Source organism: Eumetopias jubatus, unplaced genomic scaffold, assembly GCF_037043125.1.
Source record: "Eumetopias jubatus isolate StellerSeaLion01/CBP00866 unplaced genomic scaffold, mEumJub1_p1.0 scaffold_8, whole genome shotgun sequence".
Lineage (NCBI taxonomy): Eukaryota > Metazoa > Chordata > Mammalia > Carnivora > Otariidae > Eumetopias > Eumetopias jubatus.
In genome coordinates, this window is record NW_028274814.1 from 7,952,131 (window position 1) to 7,965,997 (window position 13,867).

The window sequence follows — 13,867 nt, forward strand, 5'->3', positions numbered from 1 at the left end:
TATGACCTCACTGATATGAGGAATTCTTAATCTCAGGAACAAACTGAGGGTTGCTGGAGTGGTCGGGGGTGGGAGGGATGGGGTGGCTGGTGATAGACATTGGGGAAGATATGTGCTATGGTGAGCGCTGTGAATTGTGTAAGACTGTTGAATCACAGATCTGTACTTCTGAAACAAATAACGCAACATATTTTAAGAAAAAAAAAGAAGAAGATAGCAGGAGGGGAAGAATGAAGGGGAGTGAGTCAGAGGGGGAGACGAACCAGGAGAGATGATGGACTCTGAAAAACAAACTGAGGTTTCTAGAGGGGAGGAGGGTAGGGGGCTGGCTTAGCCTGGTGATGGGTATTGAGGAGGGCACATTCTGCATGGAGCACTGGGTGTTATGAACAAACAATGAATCATGGAACACTACACCAAAACAAATTATGTAATATATGGTGATTAACATAACAATAAAAAAATTGAAAAAAAATTTAAAAAAGGCCATAATTCTATAATAAAATTTTGAAAGAAAAAAATCTCACTGGTAAAAGCAAGCTTACAGTAAAGGTAAATGAATCAACCGCTTATAAAGCTACTATGAGGATTAAAAGACAAAAGTAGTAAAATGAACTACATATACAGTAATGAGTTAAGGGATACACAAAATCAAAAATATGCAAAATATGACATCAAAACAAAATGGGGTGGGCAATAAAAACATAATGCTTTTAGAATGTGTTCAAACTTAAGGGATTATCAACTTAATATAAACTGCTATATACATAAGTTGTTACATATGAACCTCATGGTAACCACAAACAAAAACCTATAATAGATATAAAAAAATAAACAGAAAAGAATCCAAACATAATAAAGAAAGTCATAAAATTACAAAGGAGGACAGCAAGAGAAGAGGAACTACAAAAACAACCAGAAAACTCTAACAAAATGGCAATAAGTATGTACCTATCAGTAATTACTTTACATATACATGAACTAAATGCTCCAATCAAAGACAGAGGGTCAATGAATCATGGAACACTACATAAAAAACTAATGATGTACTGTATGGTGACTAGCATAACATAATAAAAAAATAAAATTAAAAAAATAAATAAATAGATAAAAACAAAGACACAGGGTAACTGAACAGATGAAAAAAAATCTATATGCTGCCTATAAGAGACTAACTTTAGACCTAAAGATAAACACAGACTGAAAGTGAGGGGATGGAAAAAGATATTACATGCAAATGGAGACAAAAAGAAAGCTGGGGTAGCAATACTGACTCAGACAAAATAGACTTTAAAACAAAGACTGTGACAAGACAAAGAAGGATGTTACATAATGATAAAGATATCAATCAAACAAGAGATATAAGAATTGTAAATATCTATATACCCATCATGGGGGGCACTTAGATATATAAAACAAATATTAAGAGATATAAAAGGAGAAATTGACAGTAATACAATCACAGTAGGAAACTTTAACACTTCACTTACAAAACAAAAATATCTCGATGTCTCAATAAATTCAAGAAAGTTGAGTCATCTTTTCTGACCATAATGATATGAAACTAAAAATCAATTACAAGAAAAAAAAACTGGAAAAAACACAAACACATAAAGGCTAAACAATATGCTACTAAACAACCAATGGGTCAACAAAGAAATGAAAGAGGAAATAAAAAAAATACCTTGAGACAAATGAAAATGGAAAGACAATGTTCCAAAAATCTAAGCGATTCAGCAAAAGCAGTTTTAAGAGGAAAGTTTATAGCAATACAGGCCTTTATCAAGAAATAAGGATGTATGACATTCTTGGTCCTCATCACTAAATGCCAACGATGTCCCCTTATCATTTTGAAAATGAAATATCTTTTATAATACTTCTGTATTATGAGTACTGCCTCAATGAGAGCCACTGATCTAGATGTCCTGTTACTGGATATCAAGATTGAATACAGTACAAAACCCAAAATCTCCAAGTTGTTTCTGTAGAGTCTTGTTACTTCTGAGCTTCAGTCATAATGATGGGGGGAAAGCTAATTCTATTCTATATTTAACTTTATAACCATTCTAATATTCTGGAAGTCTCCTTTAATGATCCCTTTAATGAGAGAACAAACAAGTAATAGACTAGCAGGAAAAAAAGCCTTGAATGTTCACAGTCAGTTAATGTTAAAACTTGCTTTCTAACCTGACTCTTATTCAATGTTTCAGATGTTATCTTTTTAAAAAGAAAGTCAGAATAACAGAGTTCAGTTTAATAGCATGGTTCTAAATGATGTGCAGCCCAGCTCAGAGTGTTGCTCACTCTGTCTCTGGCTCCAGCTACTAGAAAAGATAGCACCACATGTTCACCATTAACTCAGTGCCCAAACCATGTGTTGGAGGAGGGAGACCTGACCCCACAAGGTGCTGTGCCATACGGGCACCTTACCTGGAATGTCAACAGATCATTCCACTATCCCATCAGGATGGCTTCCTCTTGGTGATGCAGTTCATGATTCAATATCAATAAAGTAATCAATGTGATAATTGTAAACAAATGGAGAATACAAATCATGATCATCTCAATAGATCAGAAAGAGCATTTGACAAAATTCAACATCCATTCATGATAAAAACTCTCAATAAAGTGGGTACAGAGGAAAACATACCTCAACATAATAACAACCATAAATGAAAAATGAACAGCTAACATCATACTCAATTACGAAAAGTTGAAAGCTGTTCTTCTAAGATCAGGAACAAGACAAGGATGCCCACTCCCACCACTTTCATTCAACATACTACTGGAAGTCCTAGCCACAATAGTCAGATGAGAAAAAGAAAGAAAAAGCATCCAAATTGATATGACAAAGTGGTGAGAGCCTTGGTTTTCCTTTTTGCCTCATATATCCCAGACTTGGAGTTGAAGAATCTAGCAACCCAGAAACATCAGTAGGCAAAGGCAAAAAAAGCCTCAACATAAGCCTGCTCTCACCTGCCAAAATAACAGACAGGAGAAGCCTAGCAAGGCAGAAACTTTTTAGACATTAACCATTCTACTCCAGCTGAACACCCTAGAAAAAAACCTATGGCTCCACTCCTACCCATACCAACATAGTTCAAGTGAGGAGCCTTGACTTCCACCCTCAGAAGGCTATAATGAAGTGCCCCAACATTCCTGCTGGGGTGTTGTCAGAAAAGGCCAACTAATGATCCAGGACTTTCATTCCCACCAGCCAGTAATGAAGCCCAGGTGGTATCAGGGGGGATCGTGCATGAAGCCTGAACTTCCACCCCCAGTGGGAAGTTACAAGGCACTCCTTCCCCTCCCTGCCTGGGTAGTGTCAACAGAGGCTAGTGGAGAGCTAGGACTTTCACCATTTCTTAGTGTTAACAAGGCCACCCCACAGTTGTGTCTGTGGACACCACACAGCTTTCTCCAGGAATACCTCATTGGGGACAATGGAGACTGCATGGGGAATTTGGATTTCTACCTACACTTGACAATAATGAGGCAGTGCCACCCCATTCTCTGCCAGGTGGTGGTCAGAGAAAACTAACTAAAATAGAAGGTTTAAAGATCCAGAATGTCATATCATATTAAATGTCCAAGTTTTAATTAAAAAATCATAATACCAAGCACCAAGAAGGTATCAAACTTAATGGAAAAAGACAATCAACAGGTGACAACACCAAAGTGAAAGAGATGTTAGAATTATTGCCAGGTATTTCAAAGTAGCCATGATAAAAATGCTTTGACACCAAATACAAACATTCTGGAAGCAAAAAATACAAAGTCTAAGAAAGGAAATAAAAAGTTTCAGAAATGTGGCAGGATATACAGAGAAGAATCAAACTGAAATATGAGAAATAAAAAATATAATAACCAAAATATAAAGCTCAGTTGATAAACTCAACAATCAAATGGAGAGACGGAGGAAAGAATCAGCAAATGGGATGATAAAACAATAAAAATTAACCAATCTGAACAACAGAGAAAGTAGAATGGAAAAAATGAAAAACCCTTCAGGGATCTGTGGAACTCTAACAACAGATCTAATATATAAAAGTCATCAGAATCCCAAAGAAGAAAAATAAGGTGGAATTGAAAAAGTACTCAAAGAAATAATGGCTCAAGCTTCCCATATTTGGTAAAAGACATAGTTCAAGAGCTAAGCAAACCACAAACAGGCAACAGCCACAGAAATCCATGCCATGCTGCATTAATATTATATTTCTGAAAACTAAAGACAAAAAAAAAATATACTGACAGAAGTCAGTGGAAAACAAAACCTTACTTACAGGGGGATATCCAATTACAGCAACAGTACATTTCTTATCAGAAACCATGAGGCCAGAAGGAAATGACAAATATTTCCCAAGCGTTTAAAGAAAAGTACTGTTAATCTTATACCCAGCAAAAATATACTTCAGGAATTAAAGGGGAAACCAAGGTATTCTCAAATTAAGGAAAACTAAGAGAATTTGTCACAGGGGACCTAATCTAAGAAAAAGGTGGCTAAAGAACTTTCTCTAATCGGAAGGAAACACTTAAAGAAAGAACTCTGGATCATCAGTAAGAAAGAAAAAACACAGTAAGCAAAAGTATGGGTATATAAATAGGCTTTTCTTATTGAGTTCCCTAAATTATGTTTGGTGTTTGAAACAAAATTTATAACAGTCTTTGATGTGTTTCTAAGTGTATATAGAAAAAAATGAAAAAGAAAATGTATATAGAAAAATACTTAAGAAAATTAAATTATCTTCAAGGTAAAAAGATGTAAGGGAGGTGGAGAGTTTTCTATTTCACTTGAACTGGTATATTGTTGGCACCAGTAGACTGTGATAAGTTATGTATATAAAACATATTACCTAGGACAACAACTAAAAAGCCATACAGATAACACTCAAAGACCCTATAGATAAATTAAAATGAAATTATAAAACATGTTCAAATAACTTGCAGAAAGGCAAGAAGAAGAAAACAGTAAAATGAAAAACATAAGACAAAAGTTAAATTGTAGACATAAGCCCTAACATACCAATAATTACATTAAGTGGAAATTATCTAAATACACCAATTAAAAGACAAAAATTAGCAGAGAGGACTGAAGAAAATACGACCTAACTACATTCTGTCGGCAAAAATTCACTTCAGTACATGTAATGATATAGGTAGAATGAAAATGAAAGAATGGGGAGAAAAGTATATCATACAAATATTAGTTAAATGACAAGAGAGTGGCTTAATTAATATCAGATAAAGTAGACTTCAGGGCAAAGGAAATTAGCAGGGACAGAGAAGGATATTACATAATGATAAAAAGATCGATCCACCAAGAAGACCTAGCAATCCAAAATATGTCTGACCCATAAAATAGGATTCTGATGATGTCAAACTGAAACAGCTGAAAGAAGTAGATGACTCCACAATTACAGTTGGAGACTTCAAAGTCCCTCTCCCAACAACGGATAGAATAACTAGACACAGACATTATAGAACTGAAAACACTACTGAACACCAGGATATAATCCATATTTTTAGAGCATTCCCCACCCAACAGTATCAGAATACGCATTCTTTTTAAGCACCCACGGAACATATGCCAAGACAGATCACATCCTGAGCTATCAAACAAACTTCAACAAATTTTAAAAAATTAAAACCATAAAAATACATTCTCTAATCACAATGGAATCAAACTAGAAATCAGTAACAAAAAGATAACTGGAAAATCTCCAAAAACTTAAGACTAAACAACACATTTCTAAACAAACCAAAGAAAATACATTGAACTGAATGAAAATAAAAATACATTATAACAAAATGTGTGGGATACAACTGAAGCAGTGCAAGAGGGAAATACATATCACTTAATGCATACATTAGAAAAAAGGGAAAATCTCAAATTAATAATCTAAGATTTTGCTTTTAGAACTAAACAAAGAAGAGCAAAGTAAACCCAAAGCAAATATAAAGAGGTAAATAAAGTTTAAAGAGGGATCAATAAAATTGGAAACAAAAAATATGTAAAGAAAACCAATTAAACAAAGATCAGTAAGATCAATATTGATCTTTGAAAAGATCAATAAAAACTGACAAGCCTCTAACAAAACTGACAAAGATAAAACAAGTAAAGACATGAGTTACCAATGTGAGGAATGAAATAGGGATCTATCACTATAAGTCCTGCAGACATCAAAAGGATAATAAAGGAATACTATGAATAACTTTACATACATAAATTTGACAACTTAGGTAAATTAATTCTTCAAAAAACAAAAATGCAGTTCATCAATTATAAAATAGACAATTGAGAGGCAGCTAGGTGTCTCAGTCAGTTAAGCATCCAACTGTTGATTTCAGCTCAGGTCATGATCTCAGGGTTGTGAGACTGAGTCTCACGCTCCACCTGGGCATGGGGTCTGCTTAAGATTCTCTCTCCACCTCTCCCCTTGTCCCTCCCCTCTCCCTCTCTAAAAAAAAAAAAAAAAAAAAAAAAATAGACAACTGAGCATCCCTTATAACTATTAAGAGAACGAAATTCAAAATTTAAAACTGTCAAGAAAGAAATCTCCAGACCCAGATCATTTAATAAAAAAATGCTGTAAAACACTAACACCAACTGTACAAATCTCTTTCAAAAAACAGAAGAGGAGGGAACACTTGCCAATTCATTGTATTAATCTCTTACTAGACCTTGATATCAGAACCAGATAAAGTCAATTAAAAAAATGCTGCAGAGCAGTATCCCTCATGAATATAGACAAAAATCTTTAATAATTTCATCAACATATAAAAATACATGTACACATGACCAACTGGCATTTATTTTTTTTAAAAGATTTTATTTATTTATTCGACAGAGAGAGAGAGAGACAGCGAGAGAGGGAATACAAGTGGGGGGAGTGGGAGAGGGAGAGGGAGAAGCAGGCTTCCCACCGAGCAGGGAGCCCGATGTGGGGCTCGATCCCAGGACCCTGGGATCATGACCAGAGCCGAAGGCAGCCGCTTAATGACTGAGCCACCCAGGCGCCCCCCAACTGGCATTTATTTCAAGGATGCAAGGTTGGTTCAATCTTCACAAATCAATCAATGTATCACCATGTTAATAGACTAAAGTAGAAAAATCACATGATCATATCAACTAATATAGAAAAAGTATTTGATAAAATTCCACACCCATGTATGATAAAATCTCTCAGAAAAATAAGAGAGGGGGAACATCCTCCATTTGATAAAGAATATTACAAAAACTTCATTTAACAGCACAGTTAATGATAAAAAACTGAATGTTTTTCCTCTAAGATCTGGAACCAGGCAAGGATGTCCACTCTGGTGACTCATTCAACATAGTGCTGACAGTTCTGTTCAGTGCAATAAGGCAAGAAAAGGAAATAAAAGACATACAAATATAAAAGGAAAAAATAAAGCCGTCTCTATTTACAGATGACATTACTGTCTGCATAGAATATCCCAAGGATTCTATGAAAGAACTAGAACAATTGAAGGAGTTCATAAATGTCACAAGTTACAAGGGAAAGATGAAATATTATCATTTCTATATACTAGCAATGAACATGTAAACACAAAAGTTAAAAATCCAATGCCATTTACAGTCAATATATTATATACTTAGGTATAAGTCTTTCAAAATATGTACAGTACGGGTATGCCAAAAACTATACAACACTGATGAAAGAAATAAAAAATAATCTAAAAGTGGAGAAACATATTAGGTTCATGGACTGCAAGACTCAACATAATAAAGATGTCAGTTATCCTTAAATTGATATACAGGTTTAATGCAAGTCTTTCCAAAATTCCAGCAAGACTTTTTGTAACTATAGACAAAATTATTGCAAAATTTATATGGAAAGTCAAGGAGCTTAAATAACTAATTTCTTTTTGGAAAAAGAAGAATAAAGTATGAGTAATTACTTAGTTTAAAACTTTAGAGCTATGGTAATCAAGACTGCGTGGTAGTGTTGGAAAGACAGACACATAGACTCATGGTGCAAAATAAAGAATTCAGAAATAGACCCATAAAAAAATACGCTCGACTGATTTTAGAGAAAATTGAAACAGCAATTCAATTAAGGAAAGATAGCCTTTTCAACAAATTGTGCTGGAACAACTGGACATTATGGGCAAAAGAAAAAAAAAAGACCTTGACCTAAATCTTACACCTCACACTGATCAAAATGGATCAGTCTTTAATGTAAAATATGAAACTATATACACATTTAGGGGAAAAAATAGGATAATCTTCAGTTCTCTGATGAGTTCTTAGATTTGACACCAAAATCATGACCCTTAAATTGAAACTGGGCAAAGTGGACTTCATTAAAATTAGAAAAGTTTGCTCTATATAAGACCCCACTAAGAGGATAAAAAAAAAGTTACAAGAGTGGGAGATGATTTTTGCAAGTCACACATCTGACAAATGACTAGTGTCTTGAATGCATAAAGAATTCTCAAAGTTCAACAGTAAAAAAATAAAACAACCAAAGGCAACATCTAGAAAATAATTCATAAGCTGAACTTTATCAAAAACTTCTGCTCTGCAAAAGACACTGACAAAAGAATGAGAAGATAAGCCACAGGCTGGGAGAAAATATTTTAAAAGATTTATCTGGTAATGGGCTGTTATTCAAAATGTGTAAGAAACTCTTAAAACTTAAAAAAAAGAAATTGAACAACCTGATTCAAAAAATGGGCAAAAGACCTGAACAGACACCTCGCCAAAAAAGATATAAAGATGGCAAATAAGCAAATGAAAAGATGTTCCACATCATAAGTCATTAGGGAATTGCAAATTAGAATAACAATGAGATACCACTAAATACCTCTTAGAATGACTAACATTCAAAACTGTGACACCACCAGATGTTGGCAAGGATATGGAGCAACAAGAACATTCATTCACTGCTGATGGGAATGCAAAATGACAGAAGCACTTCGAAAGACAGTTGGGCAGTTTCTTACAAAACTAAACTCCTACCATATGATCCAGCAAACATACTCCTTGGTATTTATCCAAATGAGTTGAATCGCTTCTCGGCCTTTTGGCTAGGATCAAGTGTAGTATCCAAATGAGTTGAAAACTCATGTTCACACAGAAACCTTCACACAGGTATTTATAGCAGCTCTGTTCATAACTGCCAAGACTTAGAAGCAACCAAGATATCCTTCAGTAGGCAAATGAACAAACTGTAGTACACCCAGACAATGGAATGTTATTCAGTGCTAAAAAGAAATGCCCTGCTCAGCGGGAAGCCTGCTTCTCCCTCTCCCACTACCCCCTGCTTGCGTTGCCTCTCTCGCTCTCTCTCTCTCTCTCTGTCAAATAAATAAAAAAATAAATCTTAAAAAAATAAAATAAAATTTAAAAAAGAAATGAGCTATCAACCCATAAAAAGACATGGAGGAAACTTAAATGCATATTGCTAAATGAAAGGTGCGAACCTGAAAAGGCTACATACTGCATGATCCCGACTATATGACCTTCTGGAAAAGGCAAAAATTATGGAGACAGTAAAAAAAAAAAATAAAATAAAATAAAATTTCATGGTGAGCAGGGAGGGAAGGTTGAATAGGGCTTTTAGGGCAGTGAAACTAACTTGTATGTTACTGTTATGTGGATACATGTCATAATACACACATTTGTGGAAAGCCATAGAATATACAACATCAGGTCTGAATCTTGGACTTTGTAAAACTATGGACTTTCGGTAATTATGATGCAGCAATGTAGGTTCACTCACTGTAACAAATGTACCCCTCTTTTGGGAGATGTTGATACTGGGGGAGGCTGTGCATGTGTGGTGGCAGGGAGTATATAAGAATTCTCTGTACTTTCTGCTTGATTTCACATTGAACCTAAAACTCCTCTAAAAAATAAAGGCTATTAAAAAAATTAAAATTTAAAAATTTAAACCCCAAACAATTCAAATATTAAATGGGCAATTGATATGAGGTGGTATTTCACCAAAGAGGACATACAAAGGACAAATGAACAAATGAAAAAATCTACATCATTAGCCATTATGGAAATACAAATGAAAACCACGATGAGATATCACTACACACCTATCAGAATGACTAAAGTAAAAAATACTGACAATATCAAACACTGGTGAGGATACAGAGAAAATGGATTACCCATATATTGCTGATGGGAATGTAAAATGGTACAATTGCTCTGGAAGACAGGTTGGCAGTTTGTAGAGTAAATGTGCAACTACCATACAAACAAGCAATTGCATTCCTGGACATTTATCTCTGAAAAAAGGCAGACTATAGTTTTGAAGGTGTTATCATTGAGGCAAATTGTGTAAAGGGTACCTAAAATTTCCCTATTTCTTATAAGTGCATGTGAATCTACAGTTACGTCAAAAATTTAAAGACTGCATAAAGCAATAAAACTGTGGGTGGGTTTATAATATATAAAAACATAATTTGCATGACAATAATAGCATGAAGGAGGGAAGAGACAGAAGTATATTAGATGGTATTAATCTGAGCTAGACTGTTTTAAATTGAGATGTTAATTAGAGAGAGAGTTCACTCTCCCACTGGCAAAAACAAAGGATGACTTGGCTGATGCTGGCCTTCATCTGGTGAGCACAAGCAGAGCCAACCTAAGGATGTGGCTTGCTGACATAAGAAAATGGATAACAGGGAAAAATAAACTGATTCTTGGCTGACATTGTTGAGCTGCTAAGGCTCCCAGTATTAGAACATAAGTTACCTCTGGCTAGATAAACAAGACAAATTTGGCCTGCAGGAGCATGGCTTTGCTATTAGAGGCTCCTTCATGTAAATAAAATGGCACCCTTTTTTGAAAGAGATCCAGCTCCATGCCTGAGTAGGTAAGCTGAATTCGGGTGTTCCTTGCCCGGGCTCCTTTGAGCACTGCACAATCTACACAACTATATACTGGATCTCTGAGCCTTGCCTGAAATGTGCTCATTCTCTGGAGTTTTGTTTTTTGTTTTGTTTTGTTTTAAATATAGTTGACATAAGATGTTACATTAGTTTTATCCCCTAGAGTTTCTACATGAACCAATATATCTTCTTTGTTGATTAACCCAATTTGAGTCTCTTCTATTACTTGTAATCAAAAAGATAACTCATACAGAATTTATCATAAAATGAGATGTTATGAAGAATAGATTCTAAAACGTGGAATAGACTGAGCTGAGAAGGTAGGCTGGAAGGTAATGAGGATGATTCTATCTATCCCAAACAGAGAAGTTGGTAACTTTTGTATGTTGCAACTGATTAAAATATTTCCTGTTGTACTTTCAAATGTACTTGAGCACATTTCTACCAACGCTATAGCATTAAGACATCTGATAAAAAAAAAATCAAGATTTTGGAGATTTTGAAAATATATTGCAGCCTTGAGTTAGGGCTTATATGAGTGATACAAGCTTAGGCTGCAGGTAAGCCTTTCTGCAAATAGAAAGTATAAAATAATAGTTGCTGTCTTACCCAACCTCTGCTGAACTGATTGGTCAATTAATATGCTCCGTTCCTCTGTAAAATGTCCTGACTAAAGCCTGTAGTCCTCCGAATGTTTGTGGCTATGGATGTCACCCTTAACCCACTAACCATACCTGTTCCCACCAATTGAGTTTTATGGCCACCCAGTTTAGTTGTCTCTTTTCCTAAACTTATTTATGCCAGTTACACTTATTGTAGTTATGTACTTTAATTAAGTATTACTGAATTACAGAAACCAATGAACTATAAATATGACAATAGAAGGCTTTTTTTCTTACAAAAACAATTAAATGCTTTGAAATGACTTGATAAAAGTCAATTGCTTAAATATTGGTCTCAAGCTATAAAAATTGGGGGAAATTGTAAAATTTGAAAGGATTTTTCTCTCATATACTTTACAAGGTTCTTGTGGAATTTTCACTCTACTTAAAAAAGGAAGTGTAAATCTTAGATGCCTCAATGCATTATGAATTCAGGTTTATATGAGAAAAACGCACACTTGAAGAAAAGACCTTGGCTTCACACTGAATAATTAGTGAATGGATGAGTGAAAATAAAGTGTTTATAATATTTATTATCCTTTTATATTTCCTTTTGAATTTAAATTGACCAACAAGCAGTCCTACCATGATGGTTAAGAGATTTCTTCTGCCTGGCTTGGCTAAGAGATACTATTCTATGGAACTGGCTATCCATAGTGTCTGGCGGCCTGATAATCTGAAGCTTTTCAAGGTTAGAAAAGCTTAATTGTCCTTCACAAGCTGAAATTGGTGCCAGAGAAAACAGGAAGGTGAGAATTTCCTATAAAAATAAATAAGCTTAGGCCTTAACACCCCCACCGTCTGTATACATTTCAAACACCTTAGGTTATGTATCAGATGAATTGGGAAAAACACAACAATTTCAAGGAAATTGTATTTCCAAAGAAGTCCAAGCCTGGCCAATTAATGATGACCTTGAGATCTAGTGTTGAGGGCAGAGGCCTCCCTCTCTCTCCTTGTGGGCATGTTCCTGGTGGTCATACTGCTGCCATGAGGCCAACAATGAGGAAGGCAGGGTACCGGGGGACATCCCTGGGCTGTAGATCAAGACTTGCCTGAAGTTCACCCTGATCATTTTTTTTTAATTATTTAAGCCAACAGATTTCCTTTACAGTTCAGATTTGGTTTTTTGTTTGTTTCCGAACAGATACAGAATACAGAGAGCAGCGTTTTGACCCAGGAAATGGGGAGAGGCAGTGTCTAAAAGTGGATTAAAAAGTTCAGCCAGGTAAAGAACATTTCTTCTTTAGAGGAATTTTGAGAAATGCAAGTTGTTTTTTTGTTTTGTTTCTTAGTTTGTTTCCCCCCACCCGCCACATAGTGACATTTCTGGAGATGTTTTAATGCTCCATGGATCTCTTGGTGCTCCTCAAAGGTTGGTGCCATGGACAACTGCCCAGCTGGACATGCACTTAACCTGCCTCTGATGTTGTTATAAAGTGTGCTCTACCCAAAGGCCAGTGGATGAATTATAGCAGGACACCCAGACTACAAGCCAAATGGGCCCTTTAAAAAATGTGTATGGCCAAAGTGAAATATTACTTTAAGTAATGCAGCAGAGCTACATTGTCAAGACACAAGGAACAGTCAGGGGTGAACCTACTTGCTTTGAGCAAAAGCACTGTGCAGCAGGAGAGTTCTGCGATCACAAGGGTGTGATGCAGGTTCCTCCCAGTGGGAAGTTCTCACCTTTCGAACATAAGGAAGGAAGAGTGTGCTTCTGCTAACGTACACAATGTTTGTGCTGGTCCCAAGCCCATTTTCCCTGGGATCCATTCCTCATTTCTCCTCTGCTCTGCTCTGCGCTGCAGGAAGGGTGAACCCTGCAGGTTAGTCCCCAGGCTGGGAATGGCTAGTGAGGACCCTCGTAGGAGATGGGGCGGGGGGGAGGAAGAGAGAGGAGCCAGGGTATTTCTACTGCTCCCTATCTGTCCCTGGCAACACCTGATGCAGTATTTGAGTCACTTCCAGCTCCCCTCTGATGACCTTCACCCTCTGCCTCCTCTTTCTGGTCCAGGGGTAATGGTGGCCTCTTGGTAGCATTAATCTACGGGTTGTGTCCCAGTCTGCAGTTGGGCATTTCAGTTCTGCCTTCCCCCGGGTAATCAGTTTCCTGCATCAGCCTCTCTGTTTTCAATACTCAAGTGATTTCCTCCCCTGAGAAGACTGAGATAATGTAATACGTAACTCGACGCCTTAGGACAAAGCGTCAGAAGGATGAGTCCAAAATACACTGTCCTCTTGCTCTTCCTCGTCAAAGGATTTTAGTCTATTTGTTTCACATTTAATAAATGCTCATGATATTTCTTCCCTTTCCATTCTCAACATTTCTT

At 36.0% G+C, this 13,867-nt stretch overlaps 1 pseudogene; it reads left to right on the forward strand.

The window, feature by feature from the left end:
* Positions 1–9,034: 9,034 nt before the first annotated feature.
* Positions 9,035–9,112, forward strand: LOC114222450 (U2 spliceosomal RNA; annotated as a pseudogene).
* Positions 9,113–13,867: the final 4,755 nt, after the last annotated feature.